This window comes from Cardiocondyla obscurior, linkage group LG22, assembly GCF_019399895.1.
Source record: "Cardiocondyla obscurior isolate alpha-2009 linkage group LG22, Cobs3.1, whole genome shotgun sequence".
Classification (NCBI taxonomy): domain Eukaryota; kingdom Metazoa; phylum Arthropoda; class Insecta; order Hymenoptera; family Formicidae; genus Cardiocondyla; species Cardiocondyla obscurior.
Genome location: NC_091885.1, coordinates 988,490 through 1,003,363, shown reverse-complemented (window position 1 = coordinate 1,003,363; position 14,874 = coordinate 988,490). Strand labels below are relative to the sequence as shown.

Below are 14,874 nucleotides of genomic sequence, written 5' to 3'. Positions count from 1 at the left end.
CATCACAGTACGCGACTTTCCGGTCACGTTCGGCCGACAATTCAATTGTCTCAGGACATTTGGACTGCTCGTCGAGTTTCCGGTTTCGTGTTCTTCGGTGCTTTTAACGACACTCTCCGTGGGCCAACGGAGCTACATGAGCGGCTTCCCGAGCCACAGAGACGGATATAATCTTTAGCTTGTAAGATAGATTCAAAGATAGAATATAGTTTCAACTTCGGATCGAGAACGCTCGCGTCTAAACCAAAAGCTTTCAACATTTTATTTCAAGCTTAACGCAATTTAAATTTTTCAGAGACTACACGTTATTATTTTATTTTTTTTATTTTTTATTACTGCTATAATTTCCCGAGTGAAAACGTTATCTAATAACTAGCGAGCCTATCAGAGATTTATCTCGCGACTGTCAAGTAAAACTGTCTAGCGCTGAGCTAAAGATGTATCCGCTCGAGACGTCTTATACCGAACTAAAAAAAACTAAACGTCGTTTCTGGCCGCGTACTTGTTTACTGTTGTAGAGCTGACCTTACGCAAAGCTCGCTCGACTGCCGAAATCGCCGGGTGAACCGGTCCTTGCCGTCTGCCGCCCGCGCGTCCTCCGCCTTGCCAGTTTCGAGCGCAAGGTGCCGGCCAGATGTAAACACACGCACGCACTCACCCTACCGCGGCGGTCGGTAGGAACCGGTTAGCCCGATAAATTCAGCAGTCGAGCACGTGTTAGGGTAATGCGAACAGCAAGAATTCAATTGGCAAATGTTTTTTCCCGACACTCGTCGAACGAAAGATACAAAATACTCGTGACTCGTATATGTATAATATCTACACACGATTGTACGCTCTCCAGTGTTTAATCAAACGAACACATCGCTCGTTTGGGAGATAGGTGGGCGATAGCTTTAACGATAGGCAATAAAAATCGTGCGTTTCTCACCGTTTGCTATCCACGCGTTCGGCGATTTACGACTATCACGCGGCCGCCATCGAATTCTTACACCTAAATAATTTAATTTCACCCGTCCGCGAAGTGTCCGTGAATCGTGCGCTTGTATATAATGTAATAATCGCGTGATCACACCCCATGGTAAGATTCCATCACCGGCTTTAATCGCATAATCGATAAAGCTCGTCCCTTTGAAAAATATATTCCGGCTCGGGGAGATGCCGCGCGGGATCCGTAATTTTCTACAATTTCCACTCGTAATCTAAATCGCCACGTACTCACGCATTTTGTCCATTGAAAAATAAATGTTTGGAAGTAGCCCCGCGAAAGATCAACGGAAACGAGCTGCACACATGATAGAACGATTAACGCATTTCCGTTTCCTCGCGTACAATCAAGAAAAAAAAATACAACACGCCTCGTGGAAAGAGAATTAAAAAGTTACTCTCGATGGACATGCGTTAAGATTTGTAAACGCTTCGGTCGAATCTTATTTCGTTTACCGCGTCAGGGAAACAGGCGGGACTTGGAGCATCCTACTGTTCGCAACGTGTACTTAACATTAAGTTCAACCGGTAATGCATCTCGATGCAGCTGCACGCGCCACATCTTCCGTCGAAGACCGGTCGGTCCGAAAGTTAGCGAGTAGTTTCCGCGCCGGCAAAGTCAGGGAGAATTGAGTGGAAGCTCGATGTTGCGGGGAGACGGGCACGAGTATGGTTTCAACAAGAGAGGCGGCAAACAATTTTGCGCCCGTTCGCCATACCTAGGTTCGTCGGCGCGAAGGAAGACTATCTCGGGGAGATCTTAGAAACCTGTTTCGCTAAAGTGTTCGCAGTGACGATCACGTTGCCGTCTGTCGTCGAGCGAAAAAAAGCGCGTCGTTTACGCTCCGGCATTTGCATAAACTCATTTGACGTTATACGTGTAGCTCGTTACATTTTAATATAACATCGACGCTATCGCGACTTTCGGTTGACGCGGAGAGTCACATCTTTTTAATGTTAACATTATTATTCCGCTACTTAACCGATGTATATATCTCGCGAATAAAAAAAAAAAAAAAAAAAATTAACGTCTCTCGTGCGCTTAATTTTTCTGTACATTTAATTGTACAAATTTTAAGAGGAGATTACGCTCGTTGATCGAAAAATAATTTAAATCACGATAGTGTTTTATTATATTTTTCCACGTATATTTCAGAAATGTTTCCTCGATATAAAGTCGACCGCAATAATCAACTACCTAATCGCCGCAGTTACGTCTGACGTTCGGCTGACAGCGAGAACCTACATCAGCACCGGCATCAAAAATGTGGGTTAACATCGCCCTCCTTAGAGTAATTTTGACATACGTGGGGTAAAGCGGGTCGATTTATACTACATCCTTTACGTCAAAAATGTGCGTACCAACGCGTACTCAGCCAGAACGGAACACGCAAGCGATAAATTAAAGAGAAAATATAAAAGTTTTTTGTGAGTGTGAACAGAATCAAGGAAATATAAATTTGAATCGATTGAATCAAAACTGCGATTTCCAAATGTTCTATTTCATTTATAAAATGCGACAGTTAAATCTTAATAAGCTGCACAATTTTTTTTTAACTGTATTTCTTGTCAACTGTTTAAAAAAAATTTTTTTTCTAATCTGCTTAATAACGTTATGTTAATTTTTAACGATTTTTAATTTTAATTTTGATAATAAATATTTTTTTATCTACATTTCAAGTTAATAATTACTCTATTAAAAAAAAGTATCAATATTCGCTAGCAATAACAAGCAAATGTGAAAGAAAAAAATCTCATAACTTAAATTCTTAAAAAAGTAAATTAGAAATAAGATTTATGTTTTTCTTCAAGTACCTTGCAATCAATTTTAATCAATTTATATTCCAAAATTTAATTGTAAGACCATTTTTAATCAAACGTAATTTAATTGAAAAGTTGTAACAATTATTTTTATATTTCTTGTAGGAAAATTAATTTCAGATTCGTTGGAAAATATTGTTAGAAATTAAATCTTGAATCATACAATTTCTCTTTGTAATGTAGTACCTTGACATTTATTTTTCTGGATTTGATATCAGCACGCAAACTTTACTATATATTAAAACTTCATTATGAGATCTGTTATAATATGTGACGCTGACAGAAGTTAATGGAATACTGTTCACAGAAAGGAGAACAAGTTTCAATGTGATTTTCTATTTATGTAAATGCAACGTCTGTGTTCTACAAGTACAATGGCTGCGTTCTCACAATAGCACATGTTTATTTTAATGTGCATTTACACAAATCTACCCTTTAAAGTAAATTTCGTGGAAAAAAAATAGAAAAAAAAAAAAAAAAAAACAAAGGAAAAAAAGAAAAAGAGCGTAACGCATTATAGCAGGCTTAATATTCGCGAATGCATTGTCGCATGTCCGTTGTGCCGGAACGTGTTAGAACAAAATCTCGCGTTAAGCACGAAGTCGCGAAGTTGAAGACCTAATGTAAGTGAGAGAAATCGGCTCGGTGTGACGTCGAAACAGTGACTCGAGACCCTCGCAAGGAAAACATGTCTCAAACACGCTCGAAATGTTCCCCTAATAATATCACATTTGCTGATCAGAATGGTGAACAAGAACGCACGAAAGGCTCGGAGTTTTCAAGGGAAAGTTTTTAAAGTAGAAAAAAAATAAAAACTTTTTTTTTTTTCTTCTTCTTTCCCTCCCCAATTTTTTTTTCTTTTTTCTTTTTCAACGTAATTCAGCTTCTCTTTCGTCGCGTAAACTTTTTTACGATATTCCGTATCAACCCTTCCACTTTCATTCCTCAAAACGTATACAGATCCAGACGACCATTGATCTACTTTCATGGGAGGACTGTATGATTTCGAGGCCATTCGATCTGTCTCGAGCTACACGCTTACCCGAGGACGACTCCGGGCGAACGAAGGTCGTTACCAGCGCGGAAAGAACCCCGATCCATCACGCTGCTACACGAAACGACGGAAATCGATCGATCTCAGGACGGAAGCCGCGGCACGAAAACTGAGGCGAAACCGACGGTGGATCCGATCGTTACGACACCCGTGCGCGCATATCGCGGAGGCACGCGACTACGTCGGGAAATCGATATTTTCAAAAGTTCGCGTACCTACATAGTACGGCGGTCTGAGTCTACAATCTCCTATCCAACGACATTACATAAGTATAATAACATTTCGTGACACTTGATGAAACGAAGCGCTATATCATTTCATTACGGTGATTGCGGAAACGGGGACCAAAGCCGTATTATACCGCATTAGGAATTCGCCTTATTTGCAATTAATTACGTGCTCGATTTAACCGCTCGAGATATTACGTTTTCTTAAACGTGAGACTTGGCGTCTCGCGCTCAGCGCCGGGGATAACGCGGATCGACAAAGTGCAGGGCTGGGTTACCGCGGTCGACGTGTCAATGATTAGTTTCCCTTCATCTTGCGAGCGGAGAGGGTGAAAACATTATCGCGGCCAAAGCGCTCAGCTAAACTTGCGCGCATGAGGTGAACGCGAAAGTTCACCGTCGGCGAGGATTTGCAGACGGGCACTCGGGTAAAGCCATCGTAGATACACGTCTCGTTGCTAATTAGCGCCGGTTTCGACTACTTGCGGTAAATTATATTGCAGACAACGAGGCGGATAACCCATCCGGTCAGGGAACAAACGGCGAATTTCAGCGCCGAAAAAACTAACGAGCCAGCGCGTAAATGTGCTTCTTCTGAAGCGTCGATTACGTCGCGCTTCCCGCTGTAATTAATTATCTTCGCGGTGCTCAATCGCGAAAAAAAAAGAAGCAGTGGGAGACGTTTAATTTAGGTAACAATACGAGGACGGAGTTAAATTAATTTAAAGTGTTAAATCGCGATCGTAAATGTGTCGCAAAAATTGTTTTTTATATTTAAATAAAATACATTAAACATTTTGTGAAGAATGAAAAAGGTGTCAGTCGTCGAGAAATTTTAGTATTCAAAACAAATAGCGGAAGTTAAGAAATATCGGCCCGGAGATCATATGTTTTCGAGATATAAAACGTTTCTTCTCTAGTCAAATTTTACCAACAGCGAATGTTCGATATGTTCGCCGTCCATTTCAATATACACTTGAGCACGTTTCTTCAAAGAATTTCTACACGTTCCCAGACGCCTCTCATATTTCCTGACAACAGTTCTGAATTCGTTGTCGCGATTTTTACAATGCGCCGCCTTGCATTGTGCGCTATATTCTTTAAGTGGCCTCAAAAATGTCCTTTAAGATTTTTTTCGCGTATACGTTTTTCAAAAGGATATAAAAATAAGTAATACAGATACCCCGCGCAACTTATTGTAAAACAAAAAAAAACAAAAAAACAAAAAAACAAAAAAAAAATACAAAAAACGTGCGACTTTAAAGAGAATTATTTTCAAATTAATAAAGATATATTTACGTATCAAAAAGTTCTTCCACGCGTCTTGCAGATATTATATAATTGGAAAAATATTCTTAATTAAAAATTTTCTGTTATCATGGGAAAAAAAAAAAAAAAAATTGATCTGTAACGCGAGCGCCATAATTACAATGGAATCATCGCGAGATTAATCCTGTTTTTCCTTATCCTCTATCCGTGCGGGAAATAATCGTCATACTATGAATATTACGAGCACGGCGATGAACCAGCCTCCTTGCGCGATAGTCGGTGCTTTTCGCGGATTCTCGCCACCGGATTATCCCGTTATTACTCACGGCACGCATTGTACACGCGGGATTCGTTTGCGAGCGGATCGGTAATTTCTCGCGGGGCAAGTCAGCGAATAATTAAGCCTTCCATTTCAATGCAAACGCCCCAAATGTAAATGTACTAGTGAAATACACGTGGAACAGGATTAAAAGCAAATATCGTTATCGTTAGATTTCTGTTTTAAAATATAAATAAATTATATTCAAATTATAAACGACTTTATCGGAGTGTGTGTTGCGCGGAACAACGTGTTAAAAAAAAAAATCTTTTTTCTACACTCACGTGTAATACCGGTGATTGAACGAGACGGAGCGCAGCCGCTGCAAACAAATGTAGCGCAATTTTTGTAAAAATTCACAAAGATATTCTGCCTCTTATATCGCGGCGCTCCAGACAGACAGCTAAAATGGGAGGTACTACCGATAATAATCTTAATGATAATCTCGTACGCGAAAAAGGAGTACGAGTATCTCTTACGAGCGTGCGCCAATGCCGTGCGGGAGAATACAACGAGCGAAGAAGAGGGGAAAAGAAAAAAAAAAAAAAAGGAGGGAAAAAAAAAAATGTGAAAATGGAAAAAGGGCACTTGGGAGAAAGAGAGCGTATTACTGACAGCCTTATCAAGAACCGCAGGGTGCACGAATATTACATTCGCCGAGGAATGCGGCCCGCGGTAATCCCGGCAGCGCGGACTTACTCATTTCGGCATTTCGCCCAGGCGAAATGATTTCCCGGATTTTTCCGGACCACATTAACTCACGCGACCCCGCGGAAGCGCCGATGGAGATAATTAAAATTTTACGACGACGTAGACGCGCGCGTTTGCCACTATAAGAATTTCAAAGCGATTCGCGAAGTAACGTCATTACACTCGGACATTAATTACAATTGTAATAATTTTTCTTCGATAATTACAATTCAGCGATATAAAATTGACGACGTGTTGCCGGTTCGCTTACCGTTTGCAGCTTTCGATTAGGTTAGGAAGGTTACTTTTCCATCCGGCCGTCTGTCCGTCCGTCCTTCCTTCCTTCCTTCCTTCCGTCCTCCTCTCTGTCCGCGGCTCCAGTATCCTCGATTATCCTGAAGTATTGTAGCACTTTAAATCCCTTGGCACTATATTACACTACACTGCTCTGCTTTTTTTTTTTTTATGATTACTCTCACTAATCACCAACACTATTATTCCAGAGACGAATGACCGAAAGTGACGGGGGGTTATCTTGGCGATGTTTTACGTTTAAAATTAGGAAGCGCGACGGACGATTATTTATTTTAATTAAATTTACAGTCCCGATATTCGTACCGTTGCTTATTACTTCCGTCGAGTCTTCGCTCGACTCCTCCTCGATCCCGTCGCAATCCCGCGCATTTATGATGACGATCGCCGGAACTTGCCGAAAAGAAAATTTTAATGGTTCCCGGTACGAAAATGTCCGAGTAATACGCGGTCTTCACGACGCGGAATAATGGGCGCCGGATGGTGGCGCCGCGCTGCGTCCGCTATGTAAACTTCTCGTTCCGGAGCCATATTGCTCCGAAGTCTTGTCGTTCCGAAGAATTTTTTTCGAGATTCGAAAGGGAGCACAAAACGACGAATGAGATGGTTTAGGTGTGCAAAAAATAATCGTCCGTTCCCGAGTCGACAACTACGACACTTATTTCGATGCGAGAGCGTCCTATCCGCGGCCGAAATTACGCGTAATTGCGGAGCGATTACCAATACGTCCTCGCGTCCGCGTCTCCGCAACCAGACTGAAGTGACCGTTAGACTCTTGAAGAGAAAGAGAGGTCCGCGTAAAAAGAGAGTGAGACAGACGATGGCGCCGTTCGTCTACTGACTGTTTGTCCTTTTCGCACCGAATTTTCGGAGACGCCGAGCTCTCGACTCCGAGTTGATCCGTTAATATTTTTCGATGCGTTTGGCGAGCGTTGCGTTGCGATAACTTATTTATTCGCGCCCGTGTCTTCGCAACGAGACTGAAATGACCGTTGGAGATTTCGGCCCTTGGAGAGAAAGAGAGGTTAGCGTACAAAGAGTGAGACAGACGATGACGCCGATCGTCTACTGACTGTTTGTCCTTCTCGCCTCGAATTCTCAGAAACGCCGAGCTCTCGACTCCGAGTTGATCCGTTAATGTTTTTCGATGCTTTAAGCGAGCGTTGCGTTGCGTTGCGTTGCGTTGCGACATTTATTTATACACGAAAACGTCCTATCCGTGGTCGACATTACGAGTAATTATTTACACGGTCTTATACATTCTTAGATCTATAATTTTTTTTAGACAGAATATTAAGACTTGGCGCACTCAAAGTAATAGAAATTAAAATATTACCTATCTGCTGAGAAAGAAATGCCTTTAAATATTCTTCTAATAATTATACATATATGAATATAAAAAGAAGACGGTAAAGATTATTTATTGCGTTATCATATCTAAATTTCCCCCAGCATAGAGCGACCCTTAGTGTTTTAGAACGATTCTGTCCGGAAACAGGCTTTACTGGGATAGCAAGTTTCTCGCCTCTCCGTTAACTTGATCGTCCGTATAATGCATACGGGTCGTGCACCGGTACCCGCTACGCAGGCGCATCGAGAAATTAATTATTAGGTCCTCTTGGGAAATAATTGCGGAGTTTTGAGCGTTGATTTCGCGGCGCCCGTGCAAGCGTATCGAAATCACGATTATTTATCTGCCATAATTTATGGCGGTTATCGCTTACGACGCAGAGCTTCCTCGCAATTTACCTACTACCTACCACCAGCAATCGTTGCCCCGTTGCTTTTCTCATTTATCTATTATTAATAAGGAACTCTTTTTCTTTTCTGTAGGTACCTACTTTTTTTTGTACCGCGCATAACGTTACGCTTACTTTCACGATTTTACCCCATTTTGTTCGTACTAGAATATTTATTTTAATTAAACTTTTTCGTATATCGAGTTATAATTACGCTGTATTACGTATTAATAAACATCGCGATCGCCGATTATTAATTATAATTTATAAAATACAAGCGCAAGGTAAGTATATGTTTCATGAATTCCGATGAGTTTTTCGAATCAGACTTTTACTAATGTAGCCTAGACGGGAAAAGCTTAAGAAAATTGTGGAAAGATTTACGTCAGGGAGAGAGGAGAAAACTTGTACGCGAAAGCAAGCGGACGGAAGAGAGGATGCCCAACGAGACCGTTCCAAACATAACCGAAAAGACGAGAAAGGAGTTCAGAGAAAGTGAAATAAACGTGTTGACTAGAGGAGCCAACTACACTGACAACATTCTTGCTGTTTTCCTGCTCGACGGCGCATCACCGCTAGCAGAAAACGTTGCTCAACAGCTGCAAAAGGAAACAACGCGGCCGTTTTCTACCTCGGCGACATGCGCTCGCTCGCTCGCTCGCTCGCTCGTAGAATTAAATGCAATTGCAGCATTTCGGTAAATGTACAATAGCTGAAGTAAATAAATGTATAAGTGTACGCGAGTGACAGAAAATTAACTTCTTTCACGTTAAACTAGATTACAGAGAGAGATTACAGAGCTTCGAAAAGCGTTATTACGTTCGGACATTAGTTGATTATATAAATAATTTTATCTAGGATGATTATAGAAATTACAATTGAATGACTTAATCAACAAATATCGCCAAGTATCCTTCGATTAAAAGCCACTGACGGTCAGTGGTCATCTTAATATTACAGCCAGGTACTGAGCTAATGTGGCTTTGCCCAAGTGATTTATTTTACGTGCTGTGACTCTGGGAAAATGTTCAAGACTTTTGTTACGTTCCAAGTTCCAAGTTAAAATAAAACCCTATGTTAGAAGAATGCAAGTTCTGAGAGAAGGAGCAGATCTCGGATGGACATGAAGCATCGGCGGAGCAACGATTGGGTAATTATCTTTTTCTAATTATATTAAAATAACAATTTAACAAGTTGCTCAACTCTGCCCGCTTCGCATCTAATGTGAGTCATGTTTTTTTTCTTACATAAAAGCAACGAATCCACAATAAAATATTACAGTTTTTAAAAATGCATTTTGATATATCACAATATATTATACAACTTGTCAACTTGTTGCCTAAAAAACTATTATTTATTTTGTAACTTGAAAATTACAATTAATAATTTTAAAAAGTATTTTAAAAAGTATAAAAAAAAAAAAAAATTTCTTTTTAAGTTTGGGACTAATAGCGTAATGTAATTCAATCTTTTAATTAAGTATGCTTGCCAAACATTGAATGCAGAAAATTCAACAATAGTTTTCATTTTCCCAGACAATAGCCGAAAATTTAAAAGCACAACTTCCACAGAATGTAAAAATAAACTAAAAATTTCAGAGCAAAAATATGTTAATAGAATTTCCTTTTATATATATATATATACTATATATATTTATATACATGTAGAACAACAAAAAAATTTTTTAATACTTTGGCAATAAATTTTTACATATACTAATTAATATAATTTGACCGTACTGTCGCCTTTTCTTCTGAATATTCAGTTATTTTAAGGAAATTAAATATAAAATAATTTAAAATACTTAAATACGACGATATTTCTCTACACACGTCTTCCGCTATAAATTTATATCGAGGGATACGGTATGTTTCGTTTACTGTGACGTCACTTCGCATTCGTACCCCAGATCCGAGAGGGATGTTAGACGGCGGCTCGCGTGCATGTCGGATACGACGCGTTCCGTTTCGTGACAACGTAACGTATTACTATTTACATAATAGAGAAAGAGAATGAAAACGAAGGAGGGTGGAAAGCGGAAAGGGTGGTAGAGGATGAAGAACGCCGCGTGTGTGCCTGTCTAACCCGACTAACTCAAGTCTACGGTACACCGCAGGGAAGAGAGGCCGGAGAGATATAAAATGCCGTCTCCGTCTCTCGTCTCGCGTTCTCCAGGGAATGTTTCGCTCGGATAAAGTCCGTAAAAAGAAAATGTAAAGGCCGTCGAGCCTATTACAAGGGAGGAACTTCTGCACTTGGCGGTGTACGCAAAGAAGTTGGGGTATGCGCCCCAGTCAAAAGAGGGTAGAGCTCCCTAGCTAACCGCAAAATCGTTCCCCGTTTGAATTCGTATGTTCCGGAGAAAACCGACGGCGTAAAAATATCATCTACGTAATTTCCGCGTTATTAATTCACTCTTTTGTTTCTAATAGATGTATTTCGATCGAGACATTTAGGGACGAGCTGATTACGAAATTATTGCACCGCTGCACAAATAATAGTGTCAATCGAAAGAATAAAGATGATTAAATAATTTCCAGATATACCTTAATTAAAATCCAATTCCGAGTGTTCTACCTCGTGATAATGGCAAGTGGCAATGTAATAAGATTCGTAAATGAAAACTATTTGCATTAACCGAGTAAGCGTATCGTTCAGAAACGGCATTAAACAATATTAAATGTCAGAGATAGTTACGATAGAATATTCTCATTGTGTAATAGTAATAATTAATGTCGTAATACCCGTCACAGGGTAAAATCGTTTTATCCTTTATTACGTTACATCGCAAGCGACATGCGCTTTAAAGGGACTCTCGGTTAATTGTGTACATTTAATAAAGCGAGCAAATACGCTACGATTAAACAATTTATTTGCATATTGTCGGAAACGCGCGGTAAACGTATTCGCGTTGAATGGAAGAAACTGCACGACGAATATATACTACAGGTACGCCAGTATTCCAAAAACAGTGTCAATATTAATTGTTTTTCGCCTCGCTATGCAATGCGTCTCGTTCGGCAATAAAGTTACCGAGGTGATTTTCCTAATACGTCAGAACGATAGCCTAATAAAAAAAAAAAAAAAAAAAAAAAAAATTGCACGCTCGACTTATAGTTTCCAAAATGATACTCTGTAATTATCTTTAAAAATATTTTAATACGTTAAATGCCAAGAGGATTTTACACGTTTCAGTTTCAATTTTGTAATATTTTTTATTTACGCACACGACTAAAATGTGCATCATCTCATTATTCAATTTGCAGACTGCTCTACATTATGTTGATTTGCATAGAAATAATTAATCTGGGCAATGTGGTATAATTGGAACGTTTCTATTTTGTGTGCTGGTAATTTCAAAGCAGCAGTTTAACGCGTGGTAGTTAAAGGGTTCATGAGACACAGTTGCCGGAGTATCTCGGCTGAAAGGGCAAGAATGACGGGAGTGTGCGCTTTACGGTAACATGCTAATTTTCTCGTCAGAATGAAAGACGCCTTTCTCACGGCCGGCCGTTATCATTCGCGCGCAAATTGCACGAACGCCGGACACTCTTGTAACATCGGGGGACAGCGGCGGATTATTCAGAATCGGCGATCTGGCTTTCTCTATCGAATTGTCCACTCGATAAACCAAGTGAGCCGCGCACGGGGTTGCTCAGCACGATGGTACCTAATGTAATCACCATAATGGCCACGCCAGAATCACCCTAGAGCTCTACACTATCGGTAGTAGCATCCCAGACATTCCTGTATCACTGTACGATCTAGATGGTAGAGAGAAACGGAACGAGCGAGTGGGAAGACTGTCGGAGAGAGGAAGATCCTATATATTCTCGAGGTTCCCCGTTACCACACTAACAGGCTTTTAAACAAGGACGGTATATCCGCGTAGGATCCTTCATCAGCAATATCGTAAGCGCGGTGATGGAATGACAAGGTTTCCGCGAGTTTTTACTCATAGGTATAGTAAGACGTTTTAGAAATGGGCTTTCTCAATTTTTTCTTGGCTGTTTTTTTTTTTTTTTAAATATATATTTTCAAATAGTCGTTTCAATATAGTGTAAAAGTTTCAATCTATGTGTAGAATGTAGAAATCGCAGTCTTATTTTCCGATTAAATAACGTAAAGGTCTTTTATTTTTATTTAACTCCAGATATTTTATTTGATTTGAAATTTTATTCGTGTCTAGAGGGAGACGACGCTTTCGTGGTTATACGTGATTGTTTTTATGAAAGACTAGGGCAAAGCGAAAACGTTTAAAATTTCTCAACGCTAATCTTCGCAATTTGGAACTATTATCTTGCATTACATTGCACCAACAATACTTTCCTAGCATTATACCAAAGTGGTCGGATTACCTTTTATATGAATACAATAAGCCGTGCTCTCGCAACACATTTAACTTTAAATGTTACCGTTTGATTCTCATTTCGTGCATGCATTTAAACGCGTCCGTTGCGTTAGACGAATAAAACGTAGAACTAGACAGTCGCATTTGCCGGAAAATTCGCGGTGCGGATATGGCTCTCTTTGCGTTCCGCTGCGCGAACATCGCACGTGTGTCCGTGTCACATACAGAATATTGGAATCCATGAAAATGCCAAGCAGCGTGTTTAATGTAGCGATAATAGCGTAATCGGATTCGCCGCGTCGATGTTACGACGACACGCGACACCGCGAATTACGAGAAGTAGTATTAGCTCGCATTTTGTGACACCGAAAACCGATTGTTTGCACCGCTTTTGTTGCAACGAAACGCGGACGAATTGAAAAACAATTACAACGAATTACAATCGAAATGAAACTTTCTATTATTCATAAAAAATGCACATTGCTCATATTATAATAATAATTATTATATAATAAATGACTCACCGATTCGATGCGCAGCAGCGGAGTTATATTGCAACCACGTGCAACGACGATACTGTAACATAAAATTAACAAATATTAATTGAAGGATGATGTCCAAATAATGTTTAACGGAAAAAAAAAAGATACAATTTTAACGCAACTTTAATTCCTTTTTTAATTCAATATTTAATAAAATAATTATATCTATTTTCCGAATCATCATAATTAAAGAAATAAAATAAAATAAAACTTTTCTAAAATTAAAAATCTCTTACTAATTATTTTTTCATTATTTTATTATTATTAATTATTGTTAAAACATAACCAAGCGATTACGATAAGCAATAAGACATGACACTCACTCCTGGGTTGCTCCGCTGAAGCAGGATACCCTTCCTGGGCCTCCTCCTCCTCCTCCTCTCAGGTGGCACGTGTCGAGTCATCCTTCCGCGCACTGGACACTCGCGGACACCCCGACCGTGATTCTACAATCGCAAAAATTATTAATCACTCTAACGCGTTCCTGTCCGCCACTCGCGTTTAGAATAAAGCCAAAAAACTACGTCCGAATACTGTACGGAACTTCCGAAACGACCGACGAACCAACTACGACACGTGCTCTCCTCACACGGAGAATAGAGAGGAGTATATAGTTTTCGTATCGCGAGGTTTTCGTCGAACGCAAATACGTAATTACTTTCGGCAACGGAGATTGTACGTGGCTGCTGTGCGTGTAGTGCGTATTTACGTACGTGTGCTCGCGCGATCACCGGAGAGGGCCAAGGCGAGAGTGAGAGCGAGCGCGCTTCCCCCACTCTCGCTTTGTCCTTCTCCAGCGGTCGCGCGCAGTACACGTACTCACTTCGCACTGTACAGCAGCCACGTGTGTCCGTACCGGAAGTAATACTCGTTTGCGTATTGCGTGCAACGAAAACCTCGCGATACGAAAAGTATCTTATCCTCTCTATTCTCCGTGTGAGGAGAACACGTGTGATTCTCCGTGTGAGGAGTGCACGTGTGATTAAGTCTCCTTTCTTTAAAGCACGCCCTACGCAGCGACCGCGTGTTCGTGTCGTGTCGGTCGTTCCGGGAGTTCCGTACAGTATTCGGACGTAATTTTTTGGCTTTATTCTAAACGCGAGTGCCGGACAGGAACGCGTTAAAGTGATGAATAATTTTCGCGATTGTAGAATCACGGTCGGGATGTTTGCGAGTTTCCAGTGCGCGGAAGGGGATGGCTCGTCACGTCCCATCTGACAATGAGAGGAGGAGCAGGCCCGGGAAGGGCATCAGACATCGACGGAGCAACTCTTAGGTGAGCATAAATTTCTTTTATAAAATCTTTATTAAATAAAGACTTTAATTTTTTTTTAATTAATTTATTAAAATAATATACAGGTCTACATTAATTTATTTCTTTTTATGTTACAGTCACCGGCAAAATTCTTCAACTCCGCTGAATGCAGATTGGTAAGTCAAATAATTTTTTTTTTTTTTTTTTTTTTTTTTAATAGTAATTAAGGTGTTTTAAAAAATAGTGCGCGCATGGTTTCTTCTAGTTAAAATATAATTTAGGTGTTATATAAAAAATTCGACTCTACA

At 40.1% G+C, this 14,874-nt stretch overlaps 1 protein-coding gene across 1 annotated transcript in view; it reads right to left on the bottom strand.

Annotated features, from left to right (window-relative positions):
* LOC139111096 (uncharacterized) overlaps positions 1 to 6,835 on the bottom strand; it is a 173,924-nt gene extending 167,089 nt beyond the window's left edge. The window contains exon 1 of the mRNA XM_070671182.1: positions 6,639 to 6,835. The gene's annotated coding sequence lies outside the window, so the exon portion shown is untranslated. The remainder of the gene's footprint in view (positions 1 to 6,638) is intronic.
* Between the last annotated feature and the right edge of the window lie 8,039 nt (positions 6,836 to 14,874).